General features: G+C 45.6%; 1 protein-coding gene across 1 annotated transcript in view; it reads left to right on the top strand.

Moving 5' to 3' along the window:
- The window catches only part of wasf1 (WASP family member 1), a 55,517-nt gene that overhangs the window by 9,706 nt on the left and 29,490 nt on the right, over positions 1-16,321 (top strand). The window lies entirely within an intron of this gene.

Here is a 16,321-nt window from a genome sequence, read left to right as displayed (position 1 = left end):
TTTTTTGCAGGTGTGGTTTGAAGCTGTTATCCCCTATTCCTGTCTCAATAAGAGATCTCATTGAAGCCTCATGTTCATCAAGAATTCTCTTTCAATTGTCTTTGATATGCACATGGCAAAGGGGCGGGAGCTCCGTGAACGCTTTGACAACTGATGTTGTTGGAGAACCGTTTTCTCGTAAAAAAAAAAAGCTCTTGTCACGGGAACAAATGGAGAAATTAGAGATGGTAGAGTTTTACAAACAAACCAGGCGCGAGGAGAAGCACAGTGACGTGACAAATAGCTGGCACAGGGTAGAAAGCCCAGAACCTCTATAAACAAACAGTAACAAATAATAGATATGATCCAAATTGTTAGATCTGTGCTATTGAGAATGGAGCAGCACCTCGCCGGCTGTCTTCTGGCTGATCTGTCTTTAGGTATGCTGACTGTTTGCCTAAGTTCCCTTTCTGGTATTAACGTTTTTATACTGATGGGAGAACAGTTTCAGGCTTTTTAAGACTGTACACCCCGATCAGAGCTTCCCACATTTGAGACGTTACCTGGGTAATGTGTATGTGCGCTATTCAGCCAATCAGAAACCACAGAGGGTTGGTTGAAATGGATTTAGGGAACCAGATTCATGGTCTCGGAAAGTGACACTGATATCCCAGAGTTCTTTAGGGAAGGTGCTGGTAGGTCATAGTCTATTGTAGAGATAATGGAAAACTTACAGGGCACAGACATTAAAGCAGGGCAGATAAGAGTATCTGTCACCACACGCACGCACGCACACACACACGCGACTCGCACTGTTTTTCTCTTTCTCTCTCTCTCTTACTGTGTACCTGCTCTGCTTAGCATCCTCCCTGAGTCAGTGAAATGTGCCTGCAGATAAAAAGACAGCATGAGCAAAATAAAGAGAGAGAGAGAGAGAGAGAGAGACAGAGAGAGAGGGGGGCGGGGTGGGGTGTGAGTTTGAGAAGGAAACAGAGAGGGGAGGAGTTGTGTTTCTCCAAGAGAAATTGAATTTGGTTGTCGTTCTTCAGATGTGCCAATTGGTGCCAAGAGGCTGCCCACACAAAGCTCGCTGACGGAAAACAGAAAGAACAAGTTTTAGAAAGACACATTACCTTTCCGCCATCATCACTCTCTCACAGCTCCATCACCACCAATAGCAGGCGGGAGGGTGGGGGCGATGGCGGGGGTGGGGGTGGGCGGGGGTGCAGAAGGATAATCACTCCCAACGCCGGAGAAGTACATCCAGATGAAAAATATTGCGTCCTCAGAAGTCGAGAAGAAAGACGGCGCAGAGGAGGGAATGATTACTTATTACCGCAAAAGAACATAAACTGTCTGCAGTTTCCCTCAGGACACGAGCGGAGATGCCCTTTAATCAAAGCACCGCTGGCTTAATGAAGACTCTACCCTCACCTAGAGTCCGCCGCTGCCTCGTAATATCATTACGGCTCGCGCGTGAGAGCGGCCTAGCAACGGCTACGCATCGGTGTCGTTATCGTCGTTGGGCATAATAGGGAGGATGAGTCGACGTCTCTAACGCCGTTAGCCAGTCCACGTCAGAGGAGACTCGCGCGAGCCTGGGGCTGTCACGGCCTCCTCCTTTTCAAAGGACGAAGAGTTTGTTCTCTGTCCATTTTTTAATGCTAGTAAATCGGGACAAAAGCCTAGAGAAGTGCGGTGGAGGTCTGTGTGTGTTGTGTGTGTTGTGTGTGTGTGTGTGTGTGTATGCGGGGGTGTTTCCCTAGCACTTGTGTTATGGAAATTAGACACATTTTCCTATGTTGTGCATACTGTAAACCTAGAAAGACTAACAGAGACATAGCATGTGATGTGATAAATATGAACTAATATGAACAATGATGTATTAATTACATTACTGGTTTAATTAGTACATCAGTACTTACATGTTGGTCTACAGAGGGTATGCACTGACGTCACTTTCCCAACAGAATACGCCCCCTCAGTCGGGCTGAGTTGCGGCGGTAAAACATGCTGCAACATGGCTGCCTTTAGCAGGAGAAACTGCGAAACCGGGAGTGAGAAAAGGCTTAATGTTCCAAAATAGAATCTAATGATCACCCAATTGGTCTGACATCTCACATGTCATAAACAACATCTCCTATCGAAAAAGCAAAACTAAAGTCCGACTAAAATAGTTAGGCCTACGCTACGTTAAGCGCTGTCCTCTCCATTTCCACTCATTATAGGCAAAGGAAAAAGCTACCTGGCCTAACACACCAAAAGTACGGTCGAAGAAGACCAAATTTCTCTCACACGTCTCTTGCCATAAACACAATCACCTCTCGAAGAATCAAAACAAATCCAAGGTATATGGTTGTTAAGTTAGCCTAAGTTATCGTAGGCCTACGTTAAGTGTTTCGCGAACTGTCTTCTGTTGTCTCTCTGCCACTCAGTGGGTGTAACCGCAGTGACTCCCGCCTACTGTGATGTCACGTGCATACCTTCTATAGGAGTGCATTAAGAGAGAAGCCTTCGATGTCAAGAGTTCGCCAGGTGGTGAAAATGCCCAGCATTTACTCGGATCTTTTATTGTCTCCCAGAGGTCTGAGGGACACGGCCACAGTTTCAGTGTATGTAATTAACCTTTGAGTCCAGTTGCATTGAGTGAACTGGTTTTAATCTTTGGCTCCAGACAAAGACTGAGACACTGAAGAGAAGTGGAGTGAAGGGGCTGTTGTTCTAAAGCGCGCAGCACTTAGTGTTCAGCTGAAGCTACTGAATCAGCTTTGTGATTTAAGCCAAGTTTATTTAGACTGGCTTTAACTCGCACCAGACTCCGGTCACATGATAACCGTAAAATACCCTTTGACCCCTGTCTTGAGTTGAGTAGAATGGGCTATTTCAAAGAGGGGAAAAAAAGGGCCTTGTTTGTCTCCCCAGAATAAACTGTCACTTCCCCCTTTTTTCCTTTTCACAAAGACACAAGCCAGTGGCCTGTGTGTGCGAGTGCAAAGATGAGTGATGAGTGTGTGTGTGTGTGTGTGTGTGTGTGTGTGTGCAATTGAATTTGAAAGACCCTCCTCTGGTGCAGCTCAATGGAAGTTCTCTCCATCAAAACCACCGCCCGCGTCTCTGAATTTCTGCCCATCCTTGGCCCGGCCTACCGATTGTCATGTACTTGCCCACTGGCGGTGCCACGGGCATCAAGTGCCATGGTGGAACGGTGCCTCCGGCGCCAGCCTGCCAGCCCTTTTTTTTTGTTTGTGTGTGTGTGTGTGTGTGTGTGTTCCCCAAAATCACGCCATTTGCAGCGGATCCAAAATGGCGGCCGTTCTTTTCAAAGAGTGCCGTTGTGACTCAAAAGGCTAGTCTATCACGCAGCTGGCCCTGCCGTGGGCTCCTCAGTCATCGCTGGCTTTTTCCTGTCTCCTCGCTGCTCAAATGATGAACTTGAACAAGCTTGCATTGTGCCTGATTTTTTTTTTTTTTGTGTTGGTTACAGACTGTTTGACAGTCATGTTTTATCCGCATTGTTGTCCAGCGCTAACAGCAGTAGGGCATGCTGCTCTCAGATGCTAACTGCGTTCTCAACGATTTACCCTCTGTAGCACCGCTAACCTTCATCTTTACCAAAATCTATGGGAAAATTGCGCTGGATCTGATGAGATCAGGGCTAGCATACACTGGTTCAAAGGACTAGGAACAGGGGTCACGGGATTTTCACCAAGGTTTCTGTGTCATGACCTGCGTGTCGGTGTGATTCTGTATGTTAACGAATTTTATCTTAGCTCGCTCGCAAGAATGCGCTTATGCTTTTCTTCGCCACACCCGTTTCGAGACATCACGTCACGCTAGTGCTCTATCACCGATAATTTAACAGTAACCGCCTGAGTGGTAAATGCGATAGCTGCTTTCTGGTTCAGTTTGGGCCTTAAGGCGGATCTAATGTAGTTGACAGAGGTTGTTCCGTATCCGGTTAATAGACTGAAGACTTGTCTTTCCATTTACAGTCATAAAATGTTTTTTTTTTATCTCTTCACAAGCATCTGTTGACTGTCCAAACACTCTCTCTCCTGTAATTCTGATTCCTTGTCATGTGTCGCTGCCTTGCCAGATATGAACACTCTACCTAATATCATGTCACATCTCAGAAATGCAAACAGTTTGAAATAACATCTGCTGAGAACCAGCGCTTCATTTTGGGGGAACGTTAATCTAAGTCACACATATTCAGAACAGCCATCGCGTTTTTTTCCCCGTTTAGCTGACATTGGTATCCAGAGAGAATTGTAATAGTTATTACTTTTTAATGTCGTTGCATCTGGAGCTATCCTTGGTGTTACTTGACTTGCTCAGAATGGTCAGAATTGAACTGTCCATTGAATTGAGCTGTCAATGAACCTTCAGTTAATCAAACTGTCACAGTTGGGACATAGATACTGCAACCTTTCCATACCACCAATATGGCCACAGTGTTGTTGCCTGTTTGGAACACGTGTATAGTAAGACAGTTGTAACCATGTCACTTGTTTGAAAATTACAGGATTTGTCAATCTGTATGATTATACTGGTCTGTATGTGCTTGAAGGGTAGTACCACGACAATATAAATCGCCTAAATTTCCCTCAGGATGAATAAAGTATCTATCTATCTATCTATCTATCTACCTATCTACCTATCTATATGACAAGGATATTTTCTTGAAACCGCTATGAGATACCGCAACAATAAGTTCCTTTCAGATACAACCCAGAACGGTGTTGGATTAGTTTTTCTGGGGCAAGGTTGGCAGATTCTTCCTTTTACACTCACAGCCTATTTACCAGAACATTTCTGGGTTTAGCATGTTTGTACATCGCATGAAAACCCCGGGAGATGGAGGAGAAGGTGCACATGGCGGAAGACACTTTGTTTTGTTCTACATCCTGAATGGCACCTTTCAGTTCTTGGTTGATTTCATCCATGGTTCGGATAGACAGAAACTCTCTGGTTTCAAAATTTGTCCAATTTCCACACATTTTTTAACGCATTAATTATCATCGCATTTCACTGGTTTGCGAGCGTTTGTTCAAATGATTTAAGTTTCCCGACTCGACTCGTCACGAACAAGTCACAGGACGAGCGCATCTGTTCACACTTCAGTCTTCCATGGAACATTGCCGCCAGAAATCGTACTCGGTCCAACACCGGCAAACTGCCAGATCAGCTTTGGTCTGCATTTTGACTATGGCTCGCTTTCACACGCGCACACACGTGCACACACACACACACACAGACACACAGAACCTCGTCCCGTTAAATTCCCAGAACATTCTCGGACAGAACCGCACGTGCGAAAGGGCTAATCATTACACGTCTCACCTCTGACATATGAAAGGGACCACATGTGCACGGTAACACATGCCTGTTCTTGGTTTAACCGCGTGAAGAATGAAGGAACGGAACGGACCAATCAGAGTCAGCCGACAGCGCCTCATCGAATGGACCTAAACCCTCTGCAGATGTTAACTGTGGGATAGGGGACAGAGGATGAATGTCTTATTCCTGGTGCCGTGGGGAGCAGTGAGTCCTGGGTTTGGACGATAGTGGACGCCACCTACTGCTGTGAATAGATATTGATCAAAGTCACTAGGTGGGGTAGAGCGAGTGTAGAGTGTGAATTTGGAGAAAGAGGCAGGATAGAGCTGCAGGTGTACTGTATTTTTAAACAGGTATTGATTGAATCTCTGTGTGAGAGTGGATAGATTTTTATCTCTCTCACTCTCCCCGAGTACCTTTCTCTGCTCTGTGCCAACTTGGCTTTCATTTCTATTTATGCCTTTCTCCAGGTTTACCTGTTGTTGTTGTTGCTGTTTTAAATTTAATATCGTACACCAAGGCCAACTGTTACATGTCTGCCTGAGACTCCAGGGCTAAATATCCTCACCTCTTTTTCTAATTCGTATAAAAAGCAGTTTATTAAATTAGAAATTAATTGTGTGTGTGTGTGTGTGTGTGTGTGTCTTCTCCCCTGTCTTGTAGCGAATTCACACCAAGCATGTACGCGCGCGCACACACACACACACACACACACACACACACACACACACAGACACAGATTTTCTGATAGTCTTTGTGTTGTAAGGTCTCTTTGTGAGAGCAGGTAAGTCTGTGTAATACGCCTCGTCTCTTCAGAGCAAAGGCTGATAAGGGCGATGAGACTACGACTCGTCTGTGTCTCGTTTGGCAAATATGTCGCTTTCACATCAAAGCCTTTTTGCCTGCACAAGGGGATTGAATCCTTTTCTGTGAATCTATGTCCCAAGTGACGATATCTGTGTGTGTGTGTGTGTGTGTGTGTGTGTGTGTGTGTGTGTGTGCGCGCATGTGTGTGTGTGTGTTTTCTGCAGTCTTTGCCCTTCACGTCTGTGAACAGCCATGGTTCTGCTATAATCAAGTTTTCCACATTGCTGACCAGCAACAGCTGTGCATCTCACTAGACACCGTTTATTATTCACAAACCCAAGTTTATTATTTATCTTGCAGATTTTCAACTGTAGTCAGCACATGACGTCTTATTCATTTAATTCGTTCTTGTTTTTTGTTTTTTTTATGTCATAAAACACTTTAACGCAGCTTTAAAGAAACTTGCAAATGAAGTTAACGGCATCAAATAAATAAATAAGATAAAATAAAATAAAAAACGTCTTCTTAAATACTATGATCAAAACACTGCTAAATCTCACAGTGTTTTCAGTTTGGGAACCAAATTAAAAAGAAAAAAGAGGGCAAAAAAACCAATACCAGTTACAGCTCAAGAGCAAAAAAAAAAGCTTATATCTTTTTGGGCAGCAGAGGGGTCAGGAAATTTTTTTTTTTTTTCGACACCCTCGCTTGTGTCTTTGGAAGTTAGAGGAAGCATGTGTTTGGACGTTAGCCAGCGATTCCACGCCTGTGAATGTGTATTAACCAGTGTGCCAGCACTCCTGTCGAGAAGCATGTTGAGTGGTGAAACTGGGTGCCAGTTTTAAAAGGCAGTGACAGGCAGAGGAGAGAGAGAGAGTGAGAGAGAGCTTTATGAATAAAGCTTTATGAAGCATTATGCTTTGTTTAAAGGAGCAGTTGTGTTAGCGGTTAATTATCTGGGGCGCTGTTTTTGCATTATCTGCCTGAGCTGGACATTCCGGAAGCGCATCCCTCATTACCGTAGCAAACCCTCCTGTGTTTTTAAACCCTCCTGTGTTTTAAACTCTCCTGTGTTTTGAAATCCTCCTGTCTTTTCAAACTCCTGGGAGGAGTTGACAGCTCTGAGACAATCATTAGCGGTCTGAAAGTGAAAGTAAATCCTCCATATGTCTGTAACAGAGAACAGGGAGACCCAGATCTGCTCTCATATAAGACCCTGTCTGTCAGACGGGCGTTAAATCAGGGTATTTTTAGCCCGACAGGAGAGGGAGTCAACCTGGAATGTGCTGAAACACTTTTATCTCTCTTTGTTTGTGTGTGTGTGTGTGTGTAAGTGTGTTAGTCGATAACAGAGTGTAACCCAATCTGTTGCCACTCATGTCTGTGTTTAAGAGTGTTTTTTGCATTTTTTGCCTTTTTTTTTTCTGATACCTCATTTTGAGTGTGTGTGTGTGTGTGTATCACAGCAGCTCACTCTCATGTGTGGAGGACATGAGGCCTGTTCTCTGAAGGAGGGCGTCTGGTTCCTCGTTCTAATTGGCACTTGGGCTCACGTTTGGATAACTGCTGACAACGTGATCTCCAGTCAGCCGAGAGAGGAGGAGAGAGAGAGGAGGCAGAGACAAGAGGAATGGGCAGGGGGAGAGGATGGAAGAGAGAAGCTCTGGGGAGTGTGTGGTGGTTGAGGGGGGGGGGGGTTTACTGGTTTACTTGACTTATTGATGCTCTCTTAGACGGACTGACCATTTGTGTTTTACATACAGGAAGTCATTCCCATAGCGTCTGTGCACGTCTGCCCCGTTGCCCTGACCTCTGAACCCAGCCCTGACCGGGGCGCCTCTCCCTTTGGGGTCGACCGTTCCGGTTCCGAACGGGTGTACGGCCCTGCCTCACAGCGCCGGGCTACCGGTCGTCATACTGGTCACAGAAGATGCTATCAGCGATGACCAAACTCATCATCCCACCGCTGTTTTGAGGAGCGTTTTGACAGAATTAGAAACACGACGTTAAAAACCCTGTTTTTGGCTACGCTGATAAAAAAATCAAATTCTGTGGCGGAGCCTGAAAGAGGACAGAAGGAAGACTTTGAGGCACCGGCTGCTGCTGCACTTTGGTGCGTGAAATGGAAAATAGTGAGATTCAGACGCGAGTCTTCATTTCACAGCCCCTACATGACGGGGTAGATCTGGCATGCCAGGTGTAAAAATGCTGTTAATGTAGTAACTGGTCTTGCGAGTCCTCGCCGAACACACGTCGACCGAATCCAGCCCCCCGTCTCCCCTTTTACTGGAAATATGCGGTCAGTCGTATGGCGTGCACTCAATAACATCACTCAGTATTCAGGCCGTAGCGGTTAACCCAACAGGAATGCTCAGGTCAAAAAATGAGCGTCAGAGCGAAATATTTCATTGACAGTTTTCACACGACACTTCGTGGCATCCTTAATGCAACAAAGGCAACGGGATCTTGGTTTTGTAAAAAAAAAAACAGATAAGATCTTGTAAAAGGATTAATACACACACACACACACACACACAAACACATACACACACATATATCACGGCCCCACCCTGTTTTTCACAGAGCGAAGAATCCAGAATAGAATCACACACACACACACACACACACACTATATGGAAATGAGCCAGTCAAATTTCACCTGAACAGAAAGGTTAAAGCAGGCAGACAGATACTTATGGATTCTGTGTTTGTGTAAAAATCCACAGGGAGTGTGCAAAAGTCAGACGATTTCTTTGACTTTGAATGCCGTGTGGGAGTTGGCACCAACAGATATCCGACTTTGACTGTGTCAAAAATGGCAACCCCGCTTGATAGATTCACGCCCGTATCGAAACTGCGCATGGAAATAGGGGGGAAAAAAAAAAAAAACCCCAACCCAAAAACATCCCAGCCAATGGGAGTCCTGTGTTCAGAAAACAGTTTGTTGATGGATGGAGTCTGACCGAGGCTGACATGACTCGTGCTGATAAGCAGTCAGATGACTAGCTTCTAAATACGTCAGTGGGGCAGTTACACACATATCACCATGTGTATATTGTCTTACCTCAGCCAGGGACGCGTCTCTGTGGCGGATGGCCAGTCTGACCGGATAAATGCCAAATAAAGTGCCCGTTTTGGCTATCTCGGCTTTCCGTAATTTTATCTCCACTGGGGCTAAGCTCACGCGGCTCGGTTAGCATAAAGTGAGTTATCTCAAATGAGGTACCTCAGGTTTATTGCTCCGAGTGCTCATAGGCAGAATGGGAGTTTTTGGTCTGTTTTTTATTGTTTGTTTGTTTGTTTTTTATTGCTTCTCTAAGGCTTTCAAAAGTATTTGTGTGTGTGTGTGTATGTGTGTGTGTATTTGTACTCATCTAAACCTGTCAGGTAGTGTGTGCGTGTGCGTGTGCGTGTGTATGTGCGTGCATATTTGTCTGTCAGCTCACCAGTCAGGCGGCTCTGACTCTCGACAGCTTGCTCTCACCCAATGCAAAACATCATGGGCTGGGGCTGGGGGGGTGGGGCTGGGCCTGGGCCGGGGGGGTGAAATGGTGGTGGGGGGGGGGGGGGGGGGGGGGGGAGGGAGGAATCAGGTGTACTGTCTGATAAGAGTGTGTCATCTCCTGAAACAAAGGAGTCAGAGATATCATCTCTCTCTCTCTCTCTCTCTCTCTCATATCCATGCCAAGGTCAAGTGAGTCCATCTTATCTTCAGATTTCTTTTCGGGCACACGTTAGAATTCTAGAACTTTCTCTCGTTCCCGTCGGTAAAACCCCTGACAGCGAGGCAGAATCCAAATGGAGGGCTTTTTTGATTACATTATAAGAAAACCAAATCTGAACTGCCGTCGCCAGATCAAATGCTTACTCCTGATCTCTCCTGTACAGAGATACAAAAACCGACAGAAGAGAGAGAGGAAATTTACGATGTTCCATGTAACAAGACTCGAAACCTGAATGAATAACAACACTCGAAACATGTTATGAGACTTTTCATTATTAACCATTATGGGCCATCATAAAAAGCCTTTACAATAGCTCATTGTGAATCGTCTGCTGCCATGAGAACATTCTGACATCTTTTGAATGTTGACTCAGATGGATGTGCCAAATGATCAGTATTTCAGTGTGTTAGGTCAGGGGCGTGCATGCACTGCACTGCACCACACACACACACACACACACACACACACACACACACACATATTTGTTTCAGCTCAGCACTAGTGCACCTCATTCCACTGATCAACTCATCATCATTAAGCATTTGATCAGCTCAATCAGCTGTGATAATGAAGGGCTGAATCAAAGATTTGAAGGGCAGCGCGGGGGGGCCTCTGCAGAACAGACTGAGAACCATTGTGTTCCATGCTCCATACCAGGCACTACAAAGTTGGGGGTTCGAATCCCAGATAGGGCACATAAGGATGTGCTGTAAGGCACTGGATTGGAGGTGACCTTGTGCCATTGAGTTAAACCTAAGCCAACCCCAGATGTTTAACCCCCATGTTTCTTCGGGGGGGGGGGGGGCTTGGCTGGGCTGGCATGTAGTCTACCCTACCCCTCACCTCAGCACAATAACAAATTGGCTTTGGATATGGTTGAAAAAGTATATAAATAAAACTGTGCAACTAATAACAGGGACCACACTTATAAAAAAAGAGTCATAATTCATTCTCTCTGTGGAGGAAGGGATCAGAGAGAGTTACTACAGTAATGCGTTATGCTGTAGTTCCTCTGTGATGCAGCAGGCAGGAGAAATGAAGACAAGGGGGTGTATAAAAAGTGTATGTCAGGTATAGTACTCTATCTAAAGCCATTCCCTGAGGGAACTCTCAAAGGCTGTGAAGGGCAAAATGGAGGTTGGAGGAACGGAGTCTTTTTTTCTCTCTCTCTCTCTCTCTCTCTCTCTCTCTTTTCTCTCGAACAACTTGGTGCACGCCGCGTAGCCCAGATCTGTTTCCAGAGCTTTCTGAAGCTCCCCGAAGTTCTTTGTCCGAGTTTTGAAAAAGCAGAGTGTTTGAGCATTGTGTATTTAGAGTCTGTATAAGCTGCGCGTACTATGTGAGTTCGGGATGTTTTAGAGATTTTTAAACAAGATTTCGCTTGTGTGTGTGTGTGTGTGTGTGTGTGTGTGTGTGTGTGTGTGTGTGTCTGTGCCTCAGGTTTTTGTAACAGTAAACTGAGCCATTGCTATTTTAGGGCTGATGTTCTTTTTTTTCTCTTTTCTTTCTTTCCCCCTCTCTCTCTCTTTTCTCTCTCTCTCTCTTTCTTTCTCTCTCTCTCTTCGTTGTCTTGGCCTGTGTAGGACCTGAACAGATTCTCTGTAGCTAATTGAAACCAGCTGTAGGACGAGTCACACCTCCTCACTGGCAGCTCTGCCATTGGCTGACCTGCTGCTGCTTGCTTCATGATTGGTTGTTGCATGGTTCCATGGTTTGCAATTGGTTCCTGCTCCCCCCATATTGCAGTATCAGAGAGAGAGAGAGAATTTGAGCTGCCTTGGATCTGATCTGTCGACCAAAGGGTGGGCACCATTATTTCCACAGTTCATGTCGTAAATGCATTTTGTTGATTTTTTTTTTCTTTTTCTGTGGGAAGAATGTGCGGAGAATAGGGTAGTGTTTTATTCTAAAGCCCAGTTCTTTGTCCTTCTTGTTTCTGCCGTGTTGTTCAGGCTCTGTTTCGGACTCCACTGTTCCAAGCATACATGTTAAAGTCATTCGGCTCTCTCTCCTCTCTTCATAGGCACTGTTTTTTCAGTGTTTAGTCTGCTGCTGTGCTTGGACGCCTGACCTTAGAAATTTTGCTCTGTGGCTGCCACTGGATGTGAGATACCTCCCAGTGGTCTGGGGATAGTCAGCGTTCTCCACATCTTCCTCTTACTACTGTTTCTTTTCTTTTCTTTTCTTTTCTTTTTTTTTTTGGTGTGTGTGTGTGTGTGTGTGTGTGGTGGTTGGGCGGGTTGGGGGGGGTTCTAGTTGTTGAGCAGGACTTGGCATATATTGTATGAGGTTATCTGAGTTTCCTCTCTCTCTCTCTCTCTCTCTCACACACACACACACACACACACATACAGACACTCACCACACGTCTCAAAAGTATTTTTATCGTTTGTGTTACAAAAAATAATGGAGTCAAACTCTGGATGTTCTTTTAAGTTGTATGCGTGTGTGTGTGTGTAAGCTCAGCTGCTAACAAGGCGTGGGTCGGACTCGCAGCCACGCTCGTTTAGGAAAGGCGCGTGCCCCTGTAAAAGAGGGTGAATGACCCCTCTTTTCTCTCTCTCTAACCCTCTCCTGGGCTCTCACTGTGCCCTTGTGTGGGAGAATTAAGGCAATATTAGCATTTCATTAGCTCACCCTGCACCGTGATGTCCCTGGCTCACTGAGCCGTGAGGTGGGGGGGGGGGCATTCTGGCACGTGCACTGGTTCCTTTTGTGTGTCGCTATTGATTTTTACGTTCTAAATCTCTCTTCCCTCCCGGCTCTCTTTCTGCCTGCCCCGTTTTTTGGGGTTTTTTTTTTTTCCCTCTCCCTTCCTCCCTCCCTCTTTCTCTCTCTCTCTTTTCTCACTCTCTTTTTCATTCTCTCTCTCTCTCTCTCTCTCTTAGAGCAACCCTTGGGGCCAAATCGTTGTAATTCAAAGCACATTGTTACTGTGGCAAGAGAGTCAAGAAATGTAATTATTTGTTGATCTGAAGAAGATACAGAAACGTGTTTCTCTGGTTCCCCCCCCCCCCCTCACACCTCTTCCATTCCATGCCCCCCCTCCTCCTCCTCCTTCCTTCCTTCCTTCTTTCCTTTCTCTCTCTCTCTCTCTCTGTCTTGCCCCCTCTCCCTCCCTCTCTCTCCCTCCCTCCCCCTCTCTCTCTCTCTCTATCTCTCTATCTCTCCCTCCTCTCTGATCTGAGATGCAGAGTAGACTGTGTCAGTGTGAGGGGAGCTGGGGAGAGGAAGCTGTCAGTCTCCAGTGGCATGCGAGCATAAGTGGAGTGTGTCTTCCCCTCAAAGGGCACTGGGGTTGTGTGTGTATATGTGTGCGTAGTGACCAGCATCCAAATGCAGCGTTGCCGTGGAGATGGTGGAATGTGAATGAGACCCTGAGGAGAAATGGAAGGGGGGGGGGGGGGGGCTACAGGGAGCCTTTTATGGGGGGAGGGGGGGTTATAGACATGACAAAAATCACACCCCCCCCCCCCCCCCCCCCCCATTTTTTCCTTCTCTTTTCTTCACTCTGAACCTGCTGGTGTCGTCAATGAGGAATCCAATCCAATGAGGAATCCAAACTGTATAAAAGTCTGGGGCAACATTGCTAACATTTAGTCATCAAAGAAAGACCCAGTTGCAAGACCAACAAAAGAAAGAGATGGAAAGAGAGATGATTTATATCATTCTGTCATTTGTTTTTGTGTCTGTCTGTGTATGAGAGAGAGAGAGAGAGAGAGAGAAGGTTCTGTAGAAAGGTTCTGTGGGATTTTGAGAGTTTTTTCAGATGTGTGTGTGAGAGAGAGGGGGGGGGGGAGAGAGAGAGAGAGAAAAGGTTCTGTAGAAAGGTTCTGTGGGATTTTGAGAGTTTTTTCAGATGTGTGTGTGTGTGTGTGTGAGAGAGAGAGAGAGAGAGAGAGATACCAGGAACCGTGATTGGCTCGATATGCAGTTTGCGTGAAGCGTCTTCTCGTGTGTCTTCTGTGAAGGAGAGCCGCAGAACGACGTTCCCTCTTTGTGGGGAAACCGAAGAATCGTTACGCGAACGTGTTTGGCATGTAAATTAACGTCGTTCTAAAACACACAGCTTTAATGTCAATTTTAGCGTGTGTGCTGAGCATACTTTTAAACATTAACAAGGTTGAGATAAACGGACGCGTCTGTCTTCATAGCAGATGTGCCCAAACTTCTCTGGCGTGTCGAGATAATGCAAGTTTTAGCAGTATTGAGCTATGGCCTAAAAATAAATGAATAAAATGAAACATGCAAGGAAAATGCCCCCCCCCCCCCCATATTTGAAAGACTCGACTTCCAGTCACGAGAAACGAAAGGCAGAGAGTGATTTTCATCCTAGAATACGTTGATGCCGAGTTCCCACCCCGCAGCGAGGAAATCTGACCTCGTTTCATAGATTAAAAAAACCCCGTTTGGATTTGGAGTGGATAGCCCTCACGATATTTAGGTTCGTCCCACATCACATTTTGCAATCTGATAGATTTTGCCCACTTGATGTAAAATGCAGTGATATTGCAGCTTTGCCCCCCCGACTCCCTGTGGTCTGTGCTGACAAGCATTGCTAATCAATTTCTATTAGCTGAAGACAACGGCAGACTGCTAGCTCTTCAGTCTTGGTTTTGCGTATGTTTTGAGGGCACGTTATAAAATGTGTTTGCATATTAGGCGGTGAAAGCTGTATATCCTCCATCTAAGAAATGATTTTATTCTTCCAAATTTCCTTCCAGTTGTGTTTGTTCTTCCAGTTGCGATTTTGCAGCGCAATGACACCATCTTAATACATGTTGCTCTACACGCAGCTAGCGCTTCCGATTAACCATAATCAAATAAGTGTTGCCGCGCTTCCTGTTTCCACGATTACTGACATTAAGCAAACAGATAAGTAAACAGACGGATAAAGAAAAAGGTTTTCATAAGTAGGTACTAGCATACTAGCGACATTTGTTCCAAACAATGGCACAACAATTTACAACACACACACACACACGCAGAGTTTCTGTCACACCTGAGAGTGGCTTTGTGAGTGCGTATGCTGAGTGTTGTTTTTTTTTGTGCTGCTAAACCTTTCACTGATCTGGGATTATGTGTTTTCTGATTGTTTGGATTTGGGAGAGGAGCTGGGCTTTGACACGGACTGGAAGGAGACGACCCTGATTAGCTAGAGGTGTCCTCAGAGTCATCCCTCTGACTGCTGGTCCAGAACCGCAGTTTTCCACATCAGATGGTTGTTTTTGCCGGTGGAAACAAATAGGCTCTTCCATTTTTCTTCTCACCATCTACTGTCTCTGTCTTTTTCTCTTACGGTCTGTCCCCTTTTTTATAGTCTCCTACACTATTTCATCCCTATCTATTCTCCTCTCTCTCTCTCTCTCTCTCTCTCTGTCTCTCTGTTGAAAGAGAGGAATGTTTTTCCTGCTGGCTCTGACACTGTTTGCTGTGGACTTATTTTATATCTTTTTTTTTTTTATGAAAGCGTTTTCCATGCGTCGTCTTCGGCGGGGAAAAGAAAAGAAGTCGGAGGAGGTGGAACCCACGTCGTGTAGGGGCAGGAGGAGATCTATTAAAGAATCCATATGTTCTGTCTCTCGTTTTGTGGAGGAGGAGACGCAGAGGGATGGAGAGAGAGAGGGAGAGAGGGATGGAGAGAGAGGGAGGGACGGAGGGAGCTGGATGGATAGATTAGTCATCTTGCTGTCAGGATGTGAAGACTTGAATAGAGGAATGACCCGCTCATCTGTCAAAACCGGCCAGGCAGAGAATAGCTTCTCATTTCTGGACTCATGACCCTGAGGCCATGAGGGGTTAACCCCTGACGCCATGGCAACAACAGCACAGCGTTGATAAGGTCACCGCATGCCAGGTCAGCAGGGGTCAAGGAGAGGCTAGGCTCCAGGGGGTGAGGGTATGCGCATTGAACGGGGAGGAAGATTCTGTGTGTGTGTGTGTGTGTGTGTGTGTGTACATGTGCGCGTGCGTGTGTCGTGATGATGCAGCATCAAGGCATTTCTGCTCTGAAGGTAAAATGTCAAGAGAAAAAAAAAATAGAAAGGAAAAAAAAGTGTCTCACAGACCACCCAAACTGGCTGGATCTGGTCCAGACTGGTTTTTTAGCATCTGTGAAATGTAATTTCTGCTCTAACGCTTGACTGTTCTAATAAGTCTGACACGCCCATAATCACATGTAATAGATGAATGATGCACTGTTCATAAAACACGCTCGGTCTAATTTGTCAGGATTCATCAGAGAGGAGATGATTTTTAATCAGTCTAAACGCCAACATGATAATCCTCTGTCTACAACACATCTCACATTATTTTTTATCACCAGAGTGTGTGTGTATGTGTGTGTGTGTGTGTCAGAGAGAGTAAGAGAAGTTGACAGGTAGAAGAGAGATTGAGGTGGAGGAATGTGTAAGAGAAAGAGGGAGAGAGGGAGGGAGTGAGAGAGAGAGAGGGAGTGAGAGAGAGAGGGA

The sequence above is a fragment of the Chanos chanos genome, chromosome 4 (assembly GCF_902362185.1).
Source record: "Chanos chanos chromosome 4, fChaCha1.1, whole genome shotgun sequence".
NCBI lineage: Eukaryota > Metazoa > Chordata > Actinopteri > Gonorynchiformes > Chanidae > Chanos > Chanos chanos.
The sequence above is the reverse complement of the archived record's forward strand: the minus strand, read 5'-3'. Positions and strand labels throughout refer to the sequence as shown.